This window comes from Dipodomys merriami, unplaced genomic scaffold (genome assembly GCF_024711535.1).
Source record: "Dipodomys merriami isolate MVZ:Mamm:240054 unplaced genomic scaffold, mDipMer1.0.p SCAF_18, whole genome shotgun sequence".
Lineage (NCBI taxonomy): Eukaryota > Metazoa > Chordata > Mammalia > Rodentia > Heteromyidae > Dipodomys > Dipodomys merriami.
In genome coordinates this window covers 26,703,860-26,722,649 of record NW_027203159.1, presented here as the reverse complement: position 1 = coordinate 26,722,649, position 18,790 = coordinate 26,703,860, and the positions used below count along the sequence as shown (strand labels likewise).

The 18,790-nt window shown below is 37.0% G+C and overlaps 1 non-coding gene across 1 annotated transcript; it reads left to right on the top strand.

The window, feature by feature from the left end:
- Positions 1–18,404: 18,404 nt before the first annotated feature.
- Trnaa-ugc (transfer RNA alanine (anticodon UGC)) lies at positions 18,405–18,469 on the top strand. Its single transcript has one exon. It is a non-coding gene; the product is annotated as a tRNA-Ala (tRNA).
- The last annotated feature ends 321 nt before the right edge of the window (positions 18,470–18,790 follow it).

Below are 18,790 nucleotides of genomic sequence, written 5' to 3'. Positions count from 1 at the left end.
GTTCAGGCCCCATGACTGACAAAATAAAGTTATAGAATTAAGATCATCTGGTTTCTAATGAAGTGCAAGCCCATATAACTTTGGATGAGTTCAATTACTGATGGTTGTGAGGTTTGAACTCAGGTTTTGCCAGCAGTTACTCTACCACATGAGTCACACCATTAAGCTAAAGTACATTATTCATTAAAATATATTCAAATTGTCTAGTATAAAGGCAGACAAAGATGCCTATGTATGACAGGAAAATATAAATATGGTACCTGACTTGGCATAAAAATAATTCCCCCAATTGTGAATAAGTTAAGGACTTTGACACAGGGAAATAATCCTGAATTGTCTATCTCTAAACAAGATAGTAAAACACGGCCTTAGACCTGAAAAGAGAGAAGACATGTGATGTATTCTAGATTGATTGAAATGGAAAGTTAAGGACACAGAGGTCAACTCAAACCTGAATTCGGAATTTGTTGAGCTGTTGAAATGCATAGTGGTGCAGTTCCCCTGAAATAGCCTCTGACCTAATGTGATGTCTTCACTGTAAGCCACAACTTTTCAGGACTTTTAAGTCAGTGTCAGCATGAACAGGGACAGTGTGCATGGAAGGGTAACATCGAGAAAACTTAGGAGTATTGGGTAAAATTTGGAAATACAGTGGTACTCTGTTCTATCTTGTTGATATTTAAGTGGCATGATTCTGTCCCTCCCGTTCCCCATGCAGATATTTGACAATACCTGGAGGGATTGTGTGTGTATGTGTGTGTATGTGTAATGGCCCTTTAAACAGTTCCATGTAGAATGCTTACTGAACCCTCAGCCAGAATAGCAATGGAAAGGTATGGAAATGCAGGAAAAGGGACCAAGTTGGGAGGTGGGTGACAGGAAGGTGGAGAGCAACATGGTTTTAGGATACAGAAGCAGTACGTTCCAAGGCACAGTATTGTTTTGGAAACAAATCAGCATTTGGAACATGAGTTCTATTGGGACTGAGTCAAGAAGGAAGGGGGACCCAAAGGGCCAACAATCAGGTGCTACTTCATTTTACAGACCATGGACTATGAAAACTAGGAAGCTACTGAGCTATAACTTGAAAAACTATTCATAAAAAATATAAACTAAAAATACTACTGAGATTTGGGGAAGGCTGTCAGATAAGATTGAAACCAGATGGGAACTTATTCCACAGGCAGAATAAAGGCCTAGCATTTTGAGGAAACACTAGGCTGAAGATCAACAGCAGCTGACCTGCTCAGAGGAGTTCGGAAACTCACTGTCTACTCTGAAATTCTTTGTTTTTGTCCTAATGGCTAAGAGCTCAGATTATGATTAAAATTTGGATACAGGACCTTTCAGAAGGTAACAAAAGTAAACTGATATCATGTAAAAGAAAAGAAGGAGTGAAAAGAAGAAAAAGAAAGGATTACGTGAGGATAGAAGCAGTTTTAAATGAAAATATGTCACAAATCACCAATCACATGTTCCAGCACTTGATATAAGACATAAAATGAGCCACCAGTAGGTACTGGGGGGGTGGAGGGAGGGAGATGATCAGGCAGGAAGTCAAGAAGGAAAGTAAGAAGGAATAATTCAATAAGCTGATATTTTGATATTGTTTTTGTCACACATTGATATTTCTCTTGAAGGATACCAGCATATACACACACATAACAGGCAAACATGTCAAGTCATTTCTCTATCTGAAAATCAGAAGGCATATTCAAGTAGTGTGGGGTATGCTCATAGTGTGGAGGCTATCCTTTCATATACTGTAATGAAAACAAAACATTGACGGAACCAGCCGGCAATGAAAGGGACTCCTGATTTGGGGGGCGAGGATGGAAAAATAAAGACATAAGACAAAGGATGGGGTCTGGAGGTCTGCAGCTCAAGACTGCAGCCCCGTTTATTTTTAACTCTCCTTATTTATACTATTAGAAGTCAAGAGGTAACCTAAGGTCACCATAGTGCAGAAAAGCAAGGAACATTTTAATAAAAACAAGGGTGCAGAAAGAGACAAGGTCAACTGATAGAAAGTAAAACAAATTCTACAGACATAACAAGGCAAACCCAGAAACCTGGTGTTTTTCAAAAAAGCCAGTTCCTTGTACGTGCCTTCAAGTGAGCACAAGGGCCAAGATGACCTTGGAGCTTTACTGTCGGCTCCCAACATCTCCCCTGTCTTTGTTTGAAGAAGCGAACCCACCTGTCTTAGGTTGGGTGGATCACCTTGTCTGCCTTACCCATCTTTGGGAACTTATTCAGAGCAAAGCTGAAGGCCCTTTCTTAGGTTGGTTAGACTTGCACCCCCTCTTACCCATCTCTGGCTGCAGTTCCTCTCTGGGGGAATTCATTTATTTGGAGCTTGATCTTATGTAGCTGGCTGGCTAAACTCATAAGAGAGTTTTGCAGTGCAGGTATAATACAAGGAAGGCATAGAAAATCATCAACAAAAGCATTCCCAGGCCAAGCAATGCCATTAGCAATTCTTTAACATAAGTCAGAGAAGGGATATAGCACTGAAACTGTTTAAACAGGTTTTTTAACAGTTTTTTTTTGCCACTATAGAGTACAGAGGTAGTATTATGAGCAAGCTGATTAAGATAATGGGCAGTTTCAACATTTTGTGTTAGTGCCACAGCAGCTACCACTGCAGAGGCAGCTAACAAAATAAAGGCCAAAACATCAGCTACAAGTAACCCAACAAATTGAAGAGGGTGCATTAGTTATTTCAATTGTTTTAACACCTGAATACCAAAATTTTTATACCAAGTTTCAGAAATATTTACAGGAAGCATAAAAACAGATGGTTGTCTAACAATAAGTATGGATTCAGTTATGCTGCTATACAAGCAATTAATAAAAGAACAATAGAACAGGTAACAATAAATAATTAGCTCTTACAGAAATATTAAACAGTCCATACATAATGACATGGGGTGGTGGTACACAATTTATAATATTTTTTAAAAGGGATGAATTGGGCCAGGTTATGTTGTTGAGTGCAGCTACCAGGATCCGAACATGATGTTGAGGATGCCCATTCATCCACTACAGTCCAAGATTGTACTTATTAGTAAGATTAGCTCCAGACTAGACAACTAAATGAGAAATATTTCCAGAAATATTCATAACAAATGGCTGCACATGCCTGCACCTTATTGGATGAGGCTCTCCTGTAGATTCTACCACTTGTGAAGAATTAATGCAATGGGGTATCCTAAAGGATGGAGTAGAATTTGCATAAACTAAGTGCCCAGATGGCAAAGATGTCATCTGTATATTGTACATTTGATTTTTGTCTGGAAATCAAATTTTATGAGTCAAGGAATGCATAAAAGTACAGCCTGGAATGGAGCTTTAAAATTGGTGGTAAAGCATAAAGGAATTCCAATGTTTGAAGCTGAGATATCTCCCATCTTGGTGTGCTTGATGAAGGGATCGGGGGCTGTACTGTATGCCGATCTACTCACATGAATGAGTACTTCAACTCCCTCCCAGGTCGCTGGGTGCACAGTCGGGGGATCCGGCATGTAAGCCCAATGTGTCAGCGTTTGTGTCATCTGAATGAGCCTCCACAATCCTAATGCAGCGTTCAGGCAACCAGCAGGCATCATTTTCTTCCTGCGAGAAAACACAAACATGTCCTCGACCCCATGTTAAAACCGGATCAGGCCCATGCCAAGCACTTGTTAAAGGATCCTTCCATATAACTTGGGCAAAAGCTCTTTGCTCTCTTTTTTCCCAAAACCGCTGTGCTGTGGAAAGGCCATTACAACCTAAGTTTAAAAAATTTAGTAGAAAAAAAGCATGAGAAAGAATATTAACAGGAGAGATGGGGTATAATTCCCCACTTTTTAATTTAAAAATTTGATATTTGAGCAAACCATTAGCTCGTTCAACAATTCCTTGACCTTGAGGATTATAGCGAATACCTGTAGTGTGAATAATCTGATAAGATTTACAAAAATTTTGAAAAGCTTGTCCAACATATCCTGGAATGTTGTCAGTTTTACGATATTTAGGAAGTCCCATAGTGGCGAAACAATGCAGAGAATGGGAAATACAATGCTTGCTAGTCTCCCCAGCAAGGGGAGTAGCCATATTAAAATTAGAATAAGTATCTATAGTAACATGAACAAAGCGAAGCCGTCCAAAGGATGGAATATGAGTAATGTCCATTTGCCAGATCTGATTGGCAACTAAAGCTTGAGAGTTAATTCCAATGGAGGGCACTGGTAAGAAAGTAGTACAACTTGGGCAGGTCTTTACAATTTGACGAGCTGCCTCACGAGTGATTTGGAATTGTCGTTGTAAAGCACGACTGTTTTGATGATGGATGGCATGTGAATGCTTTGCCAAATCAATTTGAGTAAGAAAAACTTGAGTAGCCTTGTCCGTAATAGCATTGCCCTCACTTAAGGGACCAGGAAGCTTAGTATGGGCACGTATAAATCCAAAATAACATGGACAAGTGCGAGAGTGAAGAAGAAGCTGTATTTGGCGAAAAAGACTTTGAATACTGGAATTTGCTGTTCCAAGAAGGGGGACAGTTTCAATAACCTGAAGGGCTCGAATAACATAATGACTATCTGAATGTAAATTAAAAGCACTAGTAGACAGAAGCGTAAGGGGCTGTAAAACTGCTTGAAGCTCAACTTCCTGGGCTGAGGAAAGGCCAGTATCCCAGGATGTAGTATTTCCATCAATAGTAAGAGCGGCCATTCCATTAGATGATCCATCTGTAAACACTAAGGCAGCCATAGCAAGAGGTGATAAAGATACCACTCGAGGAAATATGAAAGTATAAGAAGAGTCAAATTGAAGCAATTTGTTAGAGGGATAATGATGTGAAATTGTGCCCATGAAATAGCCCAAGCAATAGCCCAGGAATCACAATGAAAATAAAGTCATTCCTGCTGTTGTAATGTATAGGGAATATAAATAACATGTGGATCTCGTCCAAGATATTTACAAGATTCCACACGGCACATGTGAACTAAAGTAGCCACCAATTCATAATAAGGAGTTAATACTTTTGAGGGAGTAGCTGATAAAGAAAGCCATAAAAGGGGTACCTTCTGTCAGAGGACCGCTGTGGGAGAATGAGGTATAGTTAAAATATAAGCTTTCCGAGGAACTCAATAATCAATATAATTTACATGTTGGGAAGAAATAGCAGAATTTACTATTTTTAAAGTTTTAGCCGCTTCAATTGTTAATTCTCTGAGGGATGCAGGGTTAGGGTCTCCTTTTAACAAATCAAATAAAGGATTTAATTCAGCTGTAGATAATTTAAGATAAGGGCAAAGCCAATTAATATCTCCCAGAAATTTCTGAAAATCATGTAAAGTACGCAAATGAGAAGTTTTAACTTGTAATTTTTGACTAGTAAAATAATAAGGACCCAAAATATAAACAAGATAAGTGAACGGAGGATGCTCTTGCACTTTATCATTGGCTACAATTAATCCAAAAGAGGTAAGGTTTATTTTTAATTGTCCAAAAGCTTGTCATAGTACTATAGGGTTTAAATGAGCTAACAATATATCATCCATATAATGAATAATATAAACGGAAGGAAATTTTTGGCGAGTAAAAGAAAGAGCCCATGCTACAAAACTTTGACACAAGGTGGGGCTATTTGCCATGCCTTGAGGCAATACTAGCCAATGGTATCTTTTCATGGGTTCTTTAAAATTAGTAGAAGGGACACTGAATGCAAAATGTTTGCAATCTTGAGGGGCAAGGTGTATGGTATAAAAACAGTCTTTTAAATCAATTATTATTTTGTATGGCCATTGGGGAGGGCAAACCTTGTTGTAATGACCCCATAGGTTCCATAGTAGCATTTACTTGCCGGAGATCTTGAAGAAGTCTCCACTTTCCAGATTTCTTTTTGATAACAAAAATAGGTGAATTCCATGGGGAAGTAGAGGGAGCTATATGGCCGAATTCCAGCTGTTCCTGCACCAGCTGCTGGGCAACAATAATCTTTTCATTTGATAGGGGCCACTGATCCACCCACACCAGAGTTTTTGATAACCATGTAATAGGATTGGCGTGAGGGGCAGGTTGAGCAGCAGCCCCCGCTAAAAATATCCTAAACCTTGTCTATTTGGTCGGGGCTGTGGCTGAATGTGCTCTCTAATGCCTTGTTGACCAATCCCCAGTCCCCCTGAGGGTAGCAGTCCTTGATCTAAGAGTTGTGGAGTGACTACATCATTTGGACTAAACAAATAAACTCACATTATTTCCATAATACCTCTCCTCCACAAATTAATGGGCAAATGATCCAGCACATAAGGCTGAAAAGTTCCAGAATGGCCCTCATCATCTTTCCAATTGAGAATAGCACTGCTTTGCTGTGGATCTGTAGCATGGCCAATTCCTTGTAAGGATGTGAGAGAGGCAGTAAGGGGCCAGTGAGAAGGCCAATATTTTTTAGCTATTACAGATACATCTGCTCCAGTATCCAGCACGCCTCGAAAAGGCTTTTCTTCAATATAAATTAAGAGTTCAGGCCTTCTTTGTTTTATATTTTGAATCCAAAATACATCTGAGGCCCCAAAAATTTTTGTGCCTCTTGGGGCAGAAGTAATAGAATTTCCAACAGAGATTAAAGGAACTAGGACCAGCTGAGCGATTCTTTGCCCAGCAGGAATAGATATAACTCCAGTAGGCACTGATGCCATAATTTTTATTTCTCCAGTATAGTCTTGATCTATCACTCCTGGGGTAATACATAGGCCTCTCAATGCCGAGCTACTGCGGCCTTATAACAGACCAACAGATCCTTTTGGAAGGGGGCCAACTATGCCTGTAGGCAGAGCTTGAACTCCAATTTCAGGAGTCAATACTGTGTAGGGGGAGGAACAGAGGTCCAATCCTGCACTTCCTGGGGTTGCTCTGAAGAGACTGGAAACTGTTTCTTGTTGTTGCTGTTGGTTGCCAGCTGGTAGGCTTGAAGCCGTGAAAAGGATGGGGCTGCCCCGGTTTTTGGTTGAGGGGAGAGGGGCTGGCCCCTCTGCCAGATTTCCGGAATCAGAAGGCCAGCACTATCAAAAGTAGATTTACAATCTCTGGCCCAATGTCTTAACTTATTACATCGGGGCATCTCCTTAGTTTAGCTCCCTTTTTCTGATTAGGATATTGAGTTATTATATGGCCCATTTGGCTGCAAGAAAAACAGCTGCCAGGAGGTCCAGCAACTCGGGGACGTCTTCCTCCATTTTTGCCTCCCCGGGGAGTGCAGAGGAATTCAGTTATGGTTTGTCCCTGAAGTGCAGCAGCCAGTGTGAGGTCCTGCATATAGGATGGGCCAATGTGAGCACAGAGCCGAATATAATCAGTTATTCCTCCTTTTTTTCTAAATGGTCTAATGGATGCTTGGCAAGCTGCATTAGCATTTTCATATGCCAATTGTTGTACAAGAACCATACCGGCATCCCCATCCTGGATGAGATGGCCTGTTGCCTCTAGTAACTGAGAGACAAAGTCTTGTTAAGGTTCATCTGGTCCTTGTCTAATTTTAGAAAGATAATCAGTCTTATTAGAGTTAGGCATGCTTAGCAGTGGCATTAATCTGAGCATATGCGCCCATAGGGTAATTTAACTGGGTATGGATGTCATTATAAGCACCTTCCCCAGCAAGCTCTGCAAAAATAGTAGGTATATTATTAGCCCTATTAACCTCTGCTGTGGCCTGACACTGTTCCACAAATTCAGACTTCCACAACAAGTAATCTCCTCCACTAAGACAAGCTCTAGCTAATTGTTTCCAATCATTAGGGCATAAAGCATCAGTAGAAAATGTTTCCAAAATTACCTGCGTAAATGGAGCTGTAGGTCCATATTGAGCGCAAGCATTTTTCAAGTCTCTTATTTGTTTAAATTGAATAGGTTGGTGAGTTCTTTGTTGGTTATGGTCCTCCATTACAGGAAATAAATGAAAACCAGAAATATCCTCTCCTCTTTGAGCAGCCTGTGCTAATGATAGCTGCAAGGCACTATGCCTGGGAGGGCAAATAGCCCCTGTCCCAAGAGGGAATTCATCATTAGGAGGACTAGATAACTTCAAAGGCCTGGGCCAACTAGGCTGCGCAGACCTAGTAGACTGTGCCTGGGGAATAACAGGCGAAGGGGGTGGGGGAAAGAAATCTGAGTTCCCTAGAGCTGTTAAAGAGGGCTCACAAACATTCACCCTTAAAGGGGGTCATTGCATTGCTTCAATCTGTGACAATTTTTTTTATAACTGAATTTAACATTTCCTCAAAATGGACTGTTCTATCCTCAGTAGGCTCATCATATATTTTTTCCTCAGCATCTGAGTCATTTGACTTTTCCTCAGCATCCGAGCCATCTAACTTTTACTCATTTTCTCACTCAATGGATTCAACTTTTTTCAAATTTTGATTTCTTTTGGGCAGCAGTATGCGCTCCTGGAGCAGGGCGAGACTCGTTACCCTGTTCAACTTTCCCAATCAACTGATTAAATTTTATTTGTTCATGTCTGGGGTCCGGAGAGTCTCGAACTAAATTCCAAAGTGTAAAAGCATCCACTGGGGTTTTTTCAGGGCCACTTACATCATAATGCTCCTGAATCATTTTTCTTATTTTTTGCCAAATTTCTAAACTAATGGTTCCTTCCTCCGGGAACCAGGGGCATACTTCCTCGATAAAGCAAAAGAAACTCTCTAATTGACTCTGTCCAACTTTCACTCCTCGAGCTTGTAGCATGCCCTTAAGAACCTGCACATATACTGTACGGCTGGTTCCTTGCCCCATAATTTCTTACTCCCCACTATACTATCACCTGCTGTTTTTCCAGATGCGTCCTCTTAACTTAGCGGGTCCTCTGCCTTGATCCCAGGTTTTCAGGGTCCCTGTTTGGGCGCCACTTGCCGGAACCAGCCGGAAACGAAAGGGACTCCTGATTTAGGGGGTGAGGACAGAAAAATAAAGACATAAGACAAAGGATGGGGTCGGGAGGTCTGCAGCTCAAGACTTCAGCCTTGTTTATTTTTAACTCTTCTTATTTATACTATTAGAAGTCAAGAGGTAACCTAAGGTCACCATAGTGCAGAAAAGCAAGGAACATTTTAATAAAAACAAGGGTGCAGAAAGAAACAAGACAAGGTCAACTGATAGAAAGTAAAACAAATTCTATAGACATAGCAAGGCAAACGCAGACACCTGGTGTTTTTCAAGAAAGCCAGTTCCTTGTACGTGCCTTCAATTGAGCACAAGGATCAAGATGACCTTGGAGCTTTACTGTCGGCTCCCAACAAAACATAAGCATTTTGTAATGTCCCAACTATAGAAGTTAAATGTTAAAATTGATGCATAAATATTTCTAGAAATTCCCATCATAGAATTGATATTCAGAAAAAAAAAAAAACGGTGTCTATATTGTGCCTTGGTTCTCCCCATCATGATACCTCACAATTAACTTTTTTCTTGACAGTGGCAAATATCAGAATTAGAGAGTCCAAACACAAATTCACATTTCTGCCTACCAATTGAAGAACTATTGAGCTAGAGTAATGACTATTTCTCCTAACTGGGTGTAAGAATCATTCAAGTTAAAAATACTTCACACATGAATGAAACCACACTGTTTCCACTCAGAGAAACTGAAGATGGAGCACCATAGTTGAAAGTCTTCCCACAGACAGAAGTCACGTTTGTGTATGGTGTAGAGACGTGAGAATTTCAATAAAAGACATTGTCTCCCGTTTGTTAACTTTATAAACACGATACTAATTATAAATGCAAAATTATAAAAGGAGGTCTGTGCTATACTTAAATGAATCAAATCATTACAATATCCTTGTCTACTAGTGTAGCTATACTGAGACACTGAATGTTTTTCTCGTGAGCTTTCTTAACAAACTCTTTATAGAATATACCAGAAGTACATTCTTTAAAGAAAATGAGAAAAGACCATATTCTTTATAAAATATTATTCCATGGAAATGTGAATGCTTGAAAAGGTTAAAAAACCTTTAGTATGTATATTAATGATAAACATGCTGTAAGGATCCCAAGTAATTTATAACATATATATGTATATGTATATGTGATCTGATAAGAATTTATTATATTGGACATGTAGATTGAAGGCTACATCTTGTTGTAATGCTTATTAATTTTTCAATATTTTCCACATCAATATAATAATGAAAAAGTTTGAAATTTTGGCAGTGTACCTCTAATTTTAGAATATTAAAGTGTTAACATTTATTTCATGTTACCTACTAAACTGATTTCTTCAAAGTGACGTTTTCAATTTATATGTATTATTTTAAAAGACTAATATAGTAAAAGCATGTTTAGTTTCCCTTTGTTCCTAATGATTCATAGACTTATAAAACATTGATTGCAATTGGAAGCATTTTGTATATTTATTTATATGGCCAGATATAAGCAGACATATTCCTAGTTAAATAGAACTCTTTACTGGATAATTCTTTACAATAAATAAGTCAAAACAGAAAATTTTATATTATACTTTCATAGGTTCCAATGTCTCTCATTAAAACTTCCAAATATTGAGTTTTCTATTTTGTAAGGGCAATTTCAGTGGAAAAATTTGTTGCATCATTTTTGGCAGTCTGTGTCTTAATCCTTTACGGGCTCTCATACGACCTTCATCTGCTTAGAAAACAATGTATTCATGGAGCATAACTCTTAACTGTGATTAATTGCTTTAACCAAAATTTATGGTGAATAATAGTGAGATTCCCTTATCTGTTATGAAATAGGTAGGGCAATACTAGTCTATGGCCATCTGTGTATGTGAATATTAAATAGCTACCATTTATGAAAGAAATATTTGGTATTACTGTTACTAATGCTTTCAATTATAGGTTTAAAAGATAATGTTTCAATAGATTATATGCCAAAATTAATTTTCCAAAATGTATCGACTATTATGTTGTTAGGTTTTGCATTTAGCGCAACACAATTTGACCTGAAAATATTACAGTTCTCATAATATTTCAAGACTAAGAGCTATATATTGACAATATCTGAACTTAGGCCTCCAATTTAAATGCTTATCTTTGTGAGGATTACCAGAGCTCAGAAATAATATCAATACATGAAAACTGATTCTAATTAACAGCTTTTCCTGGTTTTATAAATGGCGATATTGTCTTAATTCAATGGGTTGCTTATGTTAGTTAAAATTGCTTATCAATTTGATAATCATTTGATAATCATTCAAATTATGCCTCTAATCCTATCTATCTCGAAGATGAGACCTAAAGATCTGTTTTCAAAACCAGACCACACAGGAATGTCAGTGAGACTTTTATTTTGAATTAACTCCATAAAGTTGGAAGTGAAACTTGGGCTCAAGTGATAGAGAAAAAACCTTGAGCAGTAAAAGCTCACAGATTTTGTTTAGGCCCTTAGTTCCAGTCTCAAGACCAGCAAACACAACCACCGACACCCACACACACACACCACCCCAATCCCTCCCACATTCAATATAGTGACTGTTAACATTAGCTACACAATGGCCCAAATGCTATGTCATCCTTGGTAAATCATGCCTCCCTCAAGACATATTATTTTGCTCCACCTAGTAGACATATAGATATTTCCTCATCTTTGATCCAATAGTAGAGGGAAAACTATGCATAATCTTTTTAGAAATGAATGGGATCAGGTCATGAAATATTTTTATGATTAGAATACTTCATTGTGGATGTAAATAGGCAGTGGTCAGCAAAGACAGTGCTGCCACTTTTAGAGGTTAGAAAGGTTTGTGAGTAGCAGCTAACCTGATTTTTGGATTGCCTTCATCATCATTTTATTTTCTGACCATATGGAGAGAACCTAGACATGAAAACAATGCCAAACATTTTTTTACCATGGGACTTGTACCCATTGGAGATTGCAAAAGGACATCATTGGTATAAAGAAACTAGTGTGTTTGTGTGTGTGTGTGTGTGTGTGTGTGTGTGTGTGTGTGTGTGTGTGTGTGTGTGTGTATTTCTGTGTATTCAACTTATTTTTGTATGAGGCCTTTTGCCCTGGTGCTTGAATTCAGGCCTGGGGCTTGAACTCAGGTCATTGTCCTTGAACTTTCTATTTTTCTTTCTTTTTTTTTTTCTTTTTAATTCATCAAACCTAGCTATCCAATTTAGCTCTATTTCAGCATTTTGCTGCTTAGTTAGACATTAGAGTCTCACAGATTTTATTACTCAGACTAGGTTTGAACCATGATTCTTAACTCTTACCACCTCCATAGCTAGAATAACAAGCATAAACCACTAACTAGAGGAAGCTACTTTAACTTTTATAATGAACATTTAGCTTCTGTATAGATTTTGTCTATAGGAAGAGCCTTAACAAATTCCTTTCCACACTCTGATATCCAATCATTCAAAATAGAAAGTGAACAAAGTTGTCTGATAAAAGTTTATTAATCTACAATCCTCTGTCTGACCGCAGAGGAGTGAGGATTCAGATATCAGCCTCAAGGAAATTGGATTTTATAACTGTTGATATTCTCAAACCTAATCACATTTAAACACATGCACCTTATTATCTCTGGCTTTAAAAGTTTAATTTAATATTGAACAAGATCTGTTATTAACACTGAAGTTTTGAAATGATTGTTGATTCTTATTGTAATATAATCATTCAAACTTTGTTATATTATGCAAAATATTTCATAGAGAAGATTTTAAAAAGTTAAAGATGAATTGAATGTTTTCCCGTGAATTTCCATAATATTTCCCCTCTGCTGGATCACATTGTTTTCTTTGCTTATGAAATATAGATCTCATTTAGTATTCTTTGTTGAATATTAAATAGATGAAACACTTTATAGAAGTCATACTGCTTTATCATACTCACTAGAAAGAATTTCTCAATGCAGTCCTCACAAATTCTGAGCAAAGAATTCAGAACGTGTCTTGAAGGGTGAACTGAATGATCATCCAAATTTCTTCTGTAAAATGTAAAACGAAGTGACCTTTCCTACTCTAGTCACCTAGTGACATTCGTTTCTCAAAAATCGGAAATAATATCCATCTTCACTACTGTTATTCTTTAAATAATTTTTCCTTAATCTATTGTATTTTCTCATATTTAGAGTATTTCTTGGTATTATCATTGATTTTTAAATTTTCCTGTAAAGCAAGAAGATTCTTCCATAGACACACCGTGCTTTTACACTTCTTGGATATGAGCCCTTATTCATTTGTGTAATTCCTTTCATATTTCAAGTTCTAACCACTATCTTGTTCTCTTTCAAGCTCACTCTACAGCAGCAATTCATATTATGCCTTTGAGTTCTAATTATGCATTAGAAATGTATGCTGAAATACTTTGATGCTTATATCTTCCAAAGCACTCATCTGAGCAATTTTCCGACAAATAGGTATTGGCAAATCAATTTATTAACCAAGATACCTTATTATAAACTTATTTTGTATACTGGGGATTATTCTACATGGAGTTGTATATTTACTCCAGGAAGAACAATGAATGTCTCTTTGTATATCTTGTCTTAAGACACAGAGGATTTAAATGGAGTCAATACCTGAGTACTAATTTTCATTGTCTCATCAAGTTATATTGCTATCATCAAGGAAACATAAGACAACAGTAAGGGTATTTATCCTTTCTTCTGTAATAAGAAGTTAGGTTAATCAAATGTTAAACCCAACTGATATCAAGTTTTAAATACATATAGGATATAGTAGCCCTCTTCTGATGTATTTTTTTCAGAATTTCAAAGTAAGAGAAGGATCAACAGATATCTGTTCTCCCAAGCTGGAAGATACAATGCTCCCAGCCTATGGGTTTTCATTTCTTGTAAAGCCTTTGAGTTTTTTCATTTAACCTTTTCACAGCAGAATACCCAAATGGATTCCATTTAAAGCCCATCACCTTATTAAGCTGCAAACATCAAGATCAAGCAGTGCGAGACACAACGTATGCTTTAGAATGATCTCTCCTTTTACAAAGAGGAGCAAAACACTTTACTCTTAACCATATGCATATCAAACCCCTGTTTCTCTTCAACAATTTAGATTTAGATATTGAATAGAAAAACTAAGAAAAGTTTTGAAATTGTTTCTGTAATTCTGGTTTGGCAGGATTACCAGATTTTTCATCTTCTGTTTAAATTACCCTTTTCTTTTGCTCATCTAAGAAAAGATAAAATACTTTCAAACACACAAGAAAAGAAATTGATTCCTTTCTATAAGTGTGTTTAAGACACTCCACACTTATAACTATGACTTAATCCAACTATATACCTACCACTAAATATTTTGGTGACTTTAAGAGAATGGTAAAATGATCACAACAATTTATTTCAAGACTTTCCTTACTTAGTTCCTTCTAATATATTCTTCATGGCTTACAAAGAAAATTGATTCCAACAAGTACCTTATGTTACTCTCATCAAAAATGTAAAAAAAAAAAAGGCAGACATGTAGACATGAGGAAAATGGAATCATTTCTTATCATGGCAAGTAAGGTAATATTTCCTACTTATGAATAATTTCGAATAGTTTGTCTTTACCCACAGGCAGACTAGGAATGCTAAATGAAATTATTACAAGTAAATTCTCATTGTCTTGTAGAGAACAAAATAAGCATAAAAATATTCTGCCTCATAATTAAATAATAATTGAACTCCCTAGGTCAAAATGTCCCCAGAAACCAATTCTATCCTTTACAATGACCACTTAATTATAAACATTTCATGTTTATAACATGTAGATGTAGTGAAGACAGAACAGATGATACATACTTTGAGTAAGACAGACATAGTATTGTTATTTCATTGACATCTTTCATACTATAAAATTTACTCACTTTCCAAGTGTAACTATGGCTTATATTATATTCACACTATCTATGTGTTCTGAGAGTATTTTGAAAAATTCATCTCCAATGACCTTGTGCATAGAAAATTACTTATGAATACCACAGCTAATGTGTTGTGAATCACCATGAATCATCAAATAACTAAGCTTATTTATAAAAAAAAAAAAAAAAAAGGATTGTCAGTTGTGTTGCAAGAAGTGAAGAAGCCTTCCAACGATAAATAAATAGTAAATCAATATTTCCTATGTAGAAATGCTGATGACTAATTCTAAACAATAATTATTTCCACAATTAACATATAGTATATGAAGGTGACAATGCTTTCCCAAGGTCGTATAGAGAGAGCAGATGAAGTTTCTCAGTGAAAGTGCTATATCAATTGATCTTAAAAAATAAAGAAAGCAAAACAAAACAAAACAAAATCACTTTGAAAATTATTTTCCTGATACTCAATTAAACTTGGTGGAAAAGTTGATTAGGACAAAGAGTATAAGACATATTTTTTTTCTTTATGTGGTACTGGGTATTAGACTTGAGGTATTGGGTACTGTTACTGGGTATTGAACTTCCTTGCTAGCCAGGTGATTAGTACCTTGAGCCACATCTGGAGCCCCGTTTGCATTGGTGATTTTCAACGTACAGTCATGTGTTTCATTTCATGCTGGAATGACCCCCCCCCCAGTTGCACTGAACTTAGCCATTGTGCTTTCCTCATAACTGGAATAACAGGTACTGGACAACTTATTTAGTTGTGATGAATGTCAAGAACTTATTTTTGATAGACTGTCCTCTATTTCCATATCCCTTGATTTCTAACTTCAGGATTATAGGTTGGAGCCCCAAAACTCTATTGGGTGTGAGTTTTTTTTTCTCAAACAACTAGCTTTTAAATAAAAATATACCAATCACTTAAATATATGCCATGCATTGTGCCAAATATTGGAGAGACATTTTCAAATGCTCCAAATTCTTTCTCAACAAAGACAGGAAAACTAGCAAGACAAACACTAGATTAACAGAGAAAAAATAAAATCCAATATCAGGCAGATGCCTCTCCCAAACACATATGCAGACCCTATAAGGCTGAACAGGTGGCAGACTGGAAAAGGGAAGACAGAACAGTAGATTCAAATATTAAAAAGAATCTTCACAAAATAATGGATGCAAAATTATCGAAGTTAAATAGAAAAGAAACATAATATTGTTGTTGAAAAGTGACATCAAATACACTGAAAGCAGGAGTTATACTGTGGGGGAAGGACATACAAAGAAATAATCTTATAAATATATTAGAATCAATCGCATGAAAGAAAAAAAAACATTTGAATACGTATCTTAGGGTTCATTTCCCTAACCTAACCTTATCTAACCTTTTCTGCTTCACCAAGACATATACTAGATATTACAAATAAGGGAAACCTTGGGACCTGTGTTTCTTTGGGCCTGGCTTACTTCACTTAATATAATTTTTTCCAAGACTTTCCATTTCCTAACAAATGGGGCAATGTCATTCTTTCTGATGGAGACATAGAATTACATTGTGTATATATACCACATTTTCAAGGGGAAAAACAAATCGTTTAAATAGGGATACAGATGGACCCATTGCAATTGCAACAGTGAGATGTGCAAGTCATTATGTTGAAAAATGAACTTTACAACTTTGGTGGGGGGAGAGGAGCGAGTAGCGGGGAGGAATGGGTGGGGGGCGGGGGGGGGGGATGGGAAGGGATGGGAAGGTGAAACAAAGGAGGAGGCTACAATACTTGATAAGAAATATACTCATTATCTTGCCCATGTAATTGTAACCCCTGTGTACAATATTTTCACAATAAAAAACTCAACAAATTAAAAACATATATTGTAGTTGAAAAGCAAAGTACATTTTAATCTTTTTCTTTGCTATCACTCTATCTTACTGATGAAGTAGTAACATTCCTTTCATTTGACAGTCATTGAAATAAATATGTCAACATGTGAATGGTGTCCTGAAGAAAGGTTTGAAACAACAGTTTAAAGTACTTAACCATTGTACTCAGGGCAGAGAGTAGAACTGTAATATAGGTGTTTCTTGAAAGGCGTCTTCGACTCTGCCAATGGGCAGATGAAGATCTTCATAGAAAGAACTGCATGAACTGATCTAGAGCTCCCCTATGACCCAGCAATCCCACCTTGGGTCATTTACCCGAATGATCACAAACAAGATCTTGCTAAAGCTACCAGCACAACTATGTTTATTGCAGTATTATTTACCATAGTTAAGATATAAAACCAACCCAGTTGCACATCAGTAGATGAATGGATCAAGAAAATATGGTATATATACACAATGGAACTCTATACCTTCATCAGAAAGATGACATTGCCCCATTTGTTAGCAAATGGAAAGTCTTGGAAAAATTATATTAAGTGAAGTAAGCCAGGCCCAAAGAAACATAGGTCCCTTGGGTTCCCTTGTTTTTAATAACTAGTATATGTCTGAGACAAGCAGAAAAGGTCAGATAGGTTGATGTTAGGCGAAATGAACCCTAAGATAAGGTCTCAAATTGTTTTTCTTTCTTGCTATTGTGTCTAACATATTTATAAGATTATTTCTTTGTTGCTTTGTATTCCCCTCCCCTACGGTATAATTCCTGCTTTCACTGTATTTGATGTTGATATAATTTGTGGAGGGGAAGGGCAAAAAAAACAAATTGTTTAAATAGGGAGAAAGGTGGACCCATTGCAACAATGAGATATTGAAGACATTATGTCGAAAAACGCACTTTACAACTTTGGCTTGGGGTGTAGGCGTGGGGGGGGGGATCGAAGGAGGTGTTGGAGGCAGAGATAAGAAGTGATGGGAAGAAGAAACAAAGGAGGAGCCAACAATGCTTAATAAGAAATGTACTCATTACCTTGCTCATGGAATGTAACCCCTCTGTATGGTGTTTTCACAATAAAAAATATAAAAATAGAAAAGATCAAGAAAGCAAAACAAGCACAACCTTAGTTATCTTCTTTAGTGTTTAATTTCCTCAATTTGTCAATTAAGGTCCTACATACTGACATGTATTATACCCTTGCCAAGAATTACTTTAGATGAATTAACTGGAAAAGCAGTGGGTAGGAGATGAAGTGAATGACAGTTTAGATAACTTAGCAAAAAATCCCGGCTTACATATAAAGAGTTTTTTTGTGTGTGTGTGCATTTTACTTTCCTCAACAGCATTCATTATCACTAGATATCAATATGCATGTGAACAATATCCAGAAGAAATATTTGATATTCTTTTTTGGTCCCTCATCATTTTAGACATAAGAGAATTTACACTCTCATTGCCTCAGAACTGAGATTTTTTTCAGGTAACTGCTATACCCAGTTGGTTTCATTGCCATGCTCTCTGATTGCATGGGTATATATATACTGCCTTGTTACATAAGTGAAACAAGAAATGGTTATTCCTATTCAGGCTTTTTAAATTAAAAAATATAAAAATGGAAAAATTAAATGTACTCAGGGAAATGAATGTGGGGATTTGTATGAGAGATACTACATAAGGGGCTGGGAAGGTGGCTCAGTGGTAGAGCACCTGCCTTGCATGCATGAGGCCCTGGGTTCGATTCCCCAGCACCACATAAGCAAAAAAGAAAAAAAAAGCTGGAAGTGGCACTGTGGTTCAAGTGGTAGAGAGCTAGCCGTGAGCTGGAGAGCTGAGGGACAGTGTCCAGGCCAGAGTTCAGGCCCCACGACTGGACCAGCCCCCCCCAAAAAAAGAGATACTACATAAACTTAGTTAACAATTGAAAAATGAGTAGTGAAAGAAACTCAGAATTCCTGAGTAGAAACTAATTTTTCAATACTCTGAGATTATTCTACAGATTTAAATTCAATACTGTATCTCTTCTGTAAAATATCCAGAATTTTGTTTTTATTTCTTTTGTATTTTTAAAAATA